General features: G+C 37.1%; 1 pseudogene across 1 annotated transcript; it reads right to left on the bottom strand.

The window, feature by feature from the left end:
• Nucleotides 1–5293: 5293 nt before the first annotated feature.
• Nucleotides 5294–6730, bottom strand: LOC306654439 (tripartite motif-containing protein 60-like; annotated as a pseudogene). The gene has a single exon. The product of its transcript is annotated as a tripartite motif-containing protein 60-like (transcript).
• Nucleotides 6731–7869: the final 1139 nt, after the last annotated feature.

The raw sequence follows: 7869 nt of genomic DNA, 5'->3' as shown, positions 1-7869 counted from the left end.
CTGCTAGAGGGGAAGATACATGAACAACATGAAAAAACAAGGGAAGAAAATTATCCAAACAAATCTAGATTCTATATTAATAGAATCCAATGACAGTATGTTAGAAGAAATGTCAGAAAAGGACTTCAGATTATACATGATTAAGATGATTCGTGAAGCAAAGCATGAGATAAGAGAGCAAATGCAGGCAATGAATGATAATACCAATAAGCTGAAAGAGCACCTGCAGGAAGCAAAAGATCATTTCAACAAAGAGATAGAGATTCTAAAAAAAAAAAAAAACAAAAAAAACAAACAAACAAACAAAAAAAACAGAAATCCTTGAAATGAAGGAAACAATAAATCAAATAAAAAACTCAATGGAAAGCATCACCAACAGACTAGACCACTTGGAAGACAGAACCTCAGACAATGAAGACAAAATATTTAATCTTGAAAATAAAGTCGCCCAAACAGAGAAGATGGTAAGAACTCATGAATCTCCAAGAACTATGGGACATCATGAAAAGAACAAATTTAAGAATTATTGGGATTGAGGAAGGCATAGAGATACAAACCAAAGGAATGAACAACCTATTCAATGAAATAATATCAGAAAATTTCCCAAACCTGAAGAATGAAATGAAAAATCAAATACAAGAGGCTTACAGAACATCAAATGCACAGAATCACAACAGATCCACACCAAGGCACATTATAATGAAAATGCCTAACATTCAAAATAAAGATGGGATTTTGAAGGCCGCGAGAGAAAAGCATCAGATTACATATAGGGGGAGACCAATACGGATAGCAGCCAACTTCTCAACCCAGACTCTAAAAGCTAGAAGGGCCTGGAACAACGTATTTCAAGCTCTGAAAGAACATGGGTGCCAACCAAGAATCCTATACCCAGCAAAACTAACCTTCAGATTTGAAGATGAAATAAAATCCTTCCATGATAAACAAAAGTTAAAAGAATTTACAAATAGAAAGCCAGCACTACAGAATGTTCTCAACAAAATATTCCATGAGGAGGAAATGAAAAATAACAATGTAGGTCAGCAAAGGGAGGAACTACCTTAGAGAAAAACCACTCAAAGAAGAAACCAAGCCAACTTAAAAATAAAAAATAAGTCAAATGACTGGGAATACAAATCATTTCTCAATATTAACCCTGAACATTAATGGCCTAAACTCATCAATCAAAAGACATAGACTGGCAGAATGGATTAAAAAGAAAGACCCAACAATATGCTGCCTGCAAGAGACTCATCTCATAGAAAAAGATATCCACAGACTAAAGGTGAAAGAATGGGAAAAAACCTACCATGCACATGGACCCAGTAAAAAAGTGGGGGTTTCCATCCTTATTTAAGATAAAGTGGACATCAAGCCAAAGTTACTCAGAAGGGATAAAGAAGGACATTTCATACTGCTTAAGGGAACCATAAATCAGGAAGACATAATGATAGTAAATATTTATGCCCCAAACAATGGTGCATCCCTGTACATCAAACAAATCCTTCTCAATTTCAAGAATCATATAGACCACAACACAATAATTCTGGGTGACTTTAATGCACCGCTGTCACCACTAGATAGATCTTTCAAACAAAAACCAACCAAAGAAACCATAGAACTCAATAACACAATCAATAACCTAGACTTAATAGACATATATAGAATATTCCATCCATCAACGAGCGGATTCACTTTCTTCTCAGCAGCACATGGAACCTTCTCGAAAATAGACCATGTGTTATGCCACAAAGCAGCCCTTAGGAAATGCAAAAAAAATAGAGATACTGCCTTGTGTTCTATCAGATCATAATGGACCGAGAATAGAAATCAATGACAAAATAAAAAAGAGAAATTACTCCAACACCTTTACAGTGTTCAGGTATGTTCCTACTATCCCTACTTTTTCTAGTGTTTTGAGCATGAAGGGGTGTTGTAGTTTGTCAAACGCTTTTTCTGTGTCAATTGAAATAACCATATGATTCTTATCCTTAAGTCTATTGATATGATGGATTACATTTATTGATTTATAATTACTCAATATGCTATTGAATGAAACATGGATAACAAAAAAACATCAGGGAGGAGATAAAAAAATTCTCAGAGGTCAATGAGAATGATGATACAATATATCAAAATCTCTGGGACACTACGAAAGCAGTACTAAGAGGAAAATTCATGGAGCGCATTCCAGAAAAGAATGAAAAGTCAACAACTAAATGACCTAACATTACAGCTCAAAGCCCTAGAAAAAGAAGAACAGAATAACAGCAAAAGTAGTAGAAGACAGGAAATAATCAAAATCAGAGCTGAAATCAATGAAATTGAAACAAAAGAAACAATTCAAAAAATTGACAAAACAAAAAGTTGGTTCTTTGAGAAAGTAAACAAAATAGACAAACCCTTAGCCACACTAACAAAGAGGAGAGAGAAAACTTAAATTACTAAAATTCGTGATGAAAAAGGAAATATCACGACAGACACCACTGAGATACAGAACGTAATGAGAAGCTACTTTGAAAATCTGTATTCCAACAACATAGAAAGTACCGAAGACATTGACAAATTTCTAGAGACATATGCTCCTCCCAAACTGAACCAGGAGGACATACACAATTTAAACAGATCAGTATCAAGCAATGAAATAGAAGAAGCCATCAAAAGCCTACCAACCAAGAAAAGCCCAGGACCAGATGGATTCTCAGTCGAGTTCTATAAGACCTTCAAAGAAGAACTCATTCCAACACTTCTCAAAGTATTCCAGGAAATAGAAAAGGAGGATATCCTACCAAACTCATTGTATGAAGCTAATATCACCCTCATACCCAAACCAGGCAAAGACACATCAAGGAAAGAAAATTTTAGACCAATATCCTTGATGAATATAGATGCAAAGATCCTTAACAAAATATTGGCAAACTGTATCCAAAAACATATTAAGAAAATTGTGCAACACGATCAAGTGGGGTTCATACCTGGAATGCAAGGATGGTTTAACATCCATAAATCAATAAATGTAATCCATCATGTCAATAGACTTAAGGATAAGAATCATATGGTTATTTCAATTGACGCAGAAAAAGCGTTTGACAAAATACAACACCCCTTCATGCTCAAAACACTAGAAAAAGTAGGGATAGTAGGAACATACCTGAACATTGTAAAGGCTATTTATGCTAAGCCCATGGCCAACATCATTCTTAATGGAGAAAAACTGAAACCATTCCCTTTAAAAACGGGAACAAGACAGGGATGTCCTCTTTCACCACTTCTATTCAACATTGTCCTTGAAACTCTAGAGCAAGCAATTGTGAAATTCATCTGGAAGAATAAGAAACCCAGAATAGCTAAAGCAATCCTTAGCAGGGAGAATGAAACAGGGGGTATCGCAATACCAGAACTTCAACTGTACTACAAAGCAATAGTAACAAAAACGGCATGGTATTGGCACCAAAATAGACAGGTAGATCAATGGTACAGAATAGAGGACACGGACACAAACCCAAATAAATACAATTTTCTTATACTAGACAAAGGTGCCAAAAATATGCAATGGAGAAAAGATAGCCTCTTCAACAAATGGTGCTGGGAAAACTGGAAATCCATATGAAACAGAATGAAACTAAACCCCTGTCTCTCACCCTGCACAAAAATCAACTCACAATGGATCAAGGACCTTGAAATCAGACCAGAGACCCTGCATCTTATAGAAGAAAAAGTAGGTCCACATCTTCACCTTGTTGGCTTAGGATCAGACTTCCTTAATAGGACTCCCATAGCACAAGAAATAAAAGCAAAAATAAATAACTGGGATAGATTCAAACTAAATAGCTTTCTCTCAGCAAAGGAAACTATCAGTAATGTGAAGAGAGAGCCTACAGAGTGGGAGAATATCTTTGCCATTCATACTTCAGATAGAGCACTAATTTCCAGGATATATAAAGAACTCAAAAACCTGTACACCAAGAATACAAATAACCCAATCAACAAATGGGCTAAGGATATGAACAGACACTTCACAGAAGAAGATCTACAAACAATCAACAAACATATGGAAAAATGTTCAACATCTCTAGTAATAGGAGAAATGCAAATCAAAACTACACTAAGATTCCATCTCACCCCAATTAGAATGGCGATTATCAAGAACACAAGCAACAATAGGTGTTGGCGAGGATGTGGGGAAAAAGGTACACTCATATATTGCTGGTGGGGCTGCAAATTAGTGCATCCACTCTGGAAAGCAGTGTGGAGATTCCTTAGAAAACTTGGAATGGACCCACCATTTGACCCAGCTCTCCCACTCCTCAGCCTATACCCAAAGGACTTAAAATCAGCATACTACAGAGATACAGCCACATCAATGTTCATAGCGGCTCAATTCACAATAGCCAGACTGTGGAACCAATCTAGATGCCCTTCAATTGATGAATGGATAAAGAAACTGTGGTATATATATATATATATATATATACAATGGAACATTACTCAGCTATAAAGAATAAAATTATAGCATTTTCAGGCAAATGGATGAAATTGGAGAATATCATGCTAAGTGAGATAAGCCAATCTCAAAAATCCAAAAGAGGAATGATCTCACTGATAAGCGGATGATGACACATAATGGGGGGTGGGGGGGCAAGAATGGAGGAAGGAGGGACTGTATAGTGGGAAAAGAGGTGTGGGAGGGGTGGGGGGAGGAAAAAATAACAGAATGAATCAAACATCATTACCCTATGTAAATGTATGATTACGCAAATGGTATGCTGTTACTCCATGTACAACAGAAACAACATGTATCCCATTTGTTTACGATAAAAATAAATTAAAAAAAAGGATTCCAGGTTGACTTTTTCCTTTCTGGTATTTAAAATTTGTGGCTCCTATATCTTCTTGCTACATTGTTTCTGATGATAAATCTGCTGTTATCCTTTATTTCTGTGTCTAACATGTCTTTCCACACCTCTAACTGCTTTATCGATGATTTTATTGATTTTGCTAGATCTTTATTACTGATTTTGAGTAATCTAATTATGATGTCTCTTTGCATGTTTTTTTTTTACAGGCAATTTAAAAATTTTATTGTATGTCAATAATTCTCAAACATTTAAAATTAGAATTCAGGGAACTTGACAACTGATATTCAGAACATCTATGAAATTACATTACTATCCTATTTCCCTTTTTTTACAGTTGCTGAAAATTAGGGAGAAAAAAATCTATTCTGGTTTTCAGTTGTAAAGCTCAAAAAGATTCCAAAAATGAGATTACATTTACAAATTAACCCTAAAAACTAAAAAGAACAATTTACCAGGTTCTTTATCTTTCATCATCCACTGATAAGATTTTAAGAGGTTCAGAATCTGTTCCAACATAGAAATAAGGCCAAATGGTTCTGGTAAAAGAATCACTGAAACTATACAGGAGAGACCTGTCGTTCACATTATAAAAGGAAACCTCACCCAATTCAAAATCCAAAAAAATGCCAGTCTTACTGGGTTTTGGTACTGGCAGAAGCTGGGTTTTCTTAGGACCAAACACAACATAACCACTCTCAATACATCGTCCAATTGCCCAGAAGCCACTCAGGACTGATGGTCGATTCCTCCAGTTCCTAGGAAGATAATCATGACACACTCCCAACGTCCACTGAGGTTTGTTTCCCACATCTACCTCCCAGTACTGTCTACCAGAATTAAATATCTTAGAACCCAGACAGCAGGGCAGAGATAAAATCTCCTTGAGTTATAACAAACACTTTGTTTCGTTCTTCCATATTTTACACTTTTTCTATCCTCAGAGACAATAAGCTGAGGATATGCTGTGTCGAGGTCTAAACTCACGTCTACCTGAAACTGCTGTATAATTCTGTCCAAGCCAGAATACTGTGGAGAAGTCTAAAGCCATACTCCTTTAACCCGAATGAAGAAAGTTCAGGGCATTTTAGGTTTTGATACTTTTGGCGTATACCCTTAACATGCCTCAGTACTGCCAGGTCTGACCGCACACACTTGTCCTCTATTTCCTTCAGTAAGTGTTTTACTGTGGAAACATGATCTGAAAAGGTTGTGAGGTTTTTATTAAGTTTTGATAAAATGTCCAACTCTTCATCTTGTATCTGCTTAAGCAGAGCCTCTTGTTCATTCTGTAAAAAGAGTCTAATTTGCTCAAATTCAGAATTTATTTCTTCTTTCCTATATTCTACCTTCTTTCTTAGCTCAAGAGACTTCCTGTTTTGCAAAATGATCACTTTTTCAACTCGTTCCACATTAGTCTTCAAGGGCTCGATGCTAGATTCCAGAATTCTTCTGTGGTAGGTAGCAGCTTTTTTAATGGGACAAATGTAGTGCCTCTGATGTTCAGCAGAGAAACTGCACTGGGTCCATAAAATCTGCAGATCCTTCACACAGAAAAGGGTCAGAAATTGATTGTGTTTCTCACATCGAGCATTTTCTTCTTGCCTCTTCCTCTTGCTCCTTCTGATCTGGAGGAGTTTAGCAATTTCAGTCAAATTACAGAGCTGGGGATTCCTCCTGAACTTCCTTTCTGGAAACCAAAATTGGCAGACAGGGCAGGGAAAGGCATCATTTAGATCTTTCCAGGACAGATCGAGGCAGTCAAAACAGAAGTTGTGCCCACAGTTAATGGTCACTGGGTCTTTCAAGTAATCCAGACAGATGGGACAACTGCCCTCCCCTCGGAGGTCTGCTAGGGCGGTCACAAACTCCATTGAACTGAGTAAAGGTGGTGCACAAGGTAACACTCCCTTGGTAAACCTGCCTCCCTAGAGCTCAGGTCTAACTGTGAAGTACAAAGCAAAGAGCCCTCCAAGTGCGCGCGCACACACCAGACCTAGGTATCACTGGCCTGGCATGCTAGTGGATGTCACTGAAGTCTTGTTTAGACCTCTGCACCTCAGCTCAGGAGAAGAATTCACCGCTTATAACTACCACAGATTAGTCCATTAGCACTTAAGTTCAATGACTTTCTTCAAGAAAGCAGCCACAGACCAATGGACTGATCATTCCTTTCCAATGTAGAGATCTAAAAGAATGTCACCATGACCAATGATGGGGAGAGATGATGACATGACAATGTACAGTCTTCAAATCCTGTTTCCAAACGTTTCATATGTATTCCGTTCACCCCCATTGGTTGGACTTTCCACAACTGGAGCAGGTAGAACAGAGGCTCCGGCAGACCTTGTACAGCACCCCCAGAACCTCTTTGCATGTTCTTAGTTGTGCATACATCTTGTGATTAGAATGCATTAAACTTAGATTTGTGGAATTGTGTTCATCAAATTTGGAAAGTGTGGGCTATAGTTTTTTCAAGTGATTTTTCCTTCTCTCCTGCTTTGAGGATACAGTAGCGTGTATACTCTGGCACTTTACAATTGTCTCACAGATCTCTGGTGTTCTTTCCACTTCCTAAAGGAATCTCTTCAGGTTCACTAGCCTTTCTTATGCTGTGTCTGCTCTGCCATTGATCCTGTCCATTTTCGTATTAGCCTCTTAGGTGTTTTTTCCCTCTGGAAGTTATATTTGGGTCTTTTCTGTATTTTTCACATCTCTACTTAACTTTTTGAGTAAGTTAAATATGCACATAAAAACTTAAATGGTCTTGTCTACAGATTCTAACAATTCTGTCAGTTTCAGTTGATTAATTCTGATTCATTTTTTCTGTTTTTGTTTTTGTTATTTTTTCCACTCCTGGTAATCTTGGATTCAGTGCCATAAATTGTGAATTTTAATTCAGTGATTTTATTGGTGTGTGGACATTTTTGCCTTCCTAGAAATGTTTTTGACATCTGTGTGGGCAATGTTATGTCACTTGGGATACTTTGAATTTGGGGTCTTATTTTTGGAT

Source organism: Sciurus vulgaris (genome assembly GCF_902686455.1).
Source record: "Sciurus vulgaris genome assembly, chromosome: 2".
Taxonomy (NCBI): Eukaryota; Metazoa; Chordata; class Mammalia; order Rodentia; family Sciuridae; genus Sciurus; species Sciurus vulgaris.
This window is presented reverse-complemented; position numbering and strand designations above follow the sequence as displayed.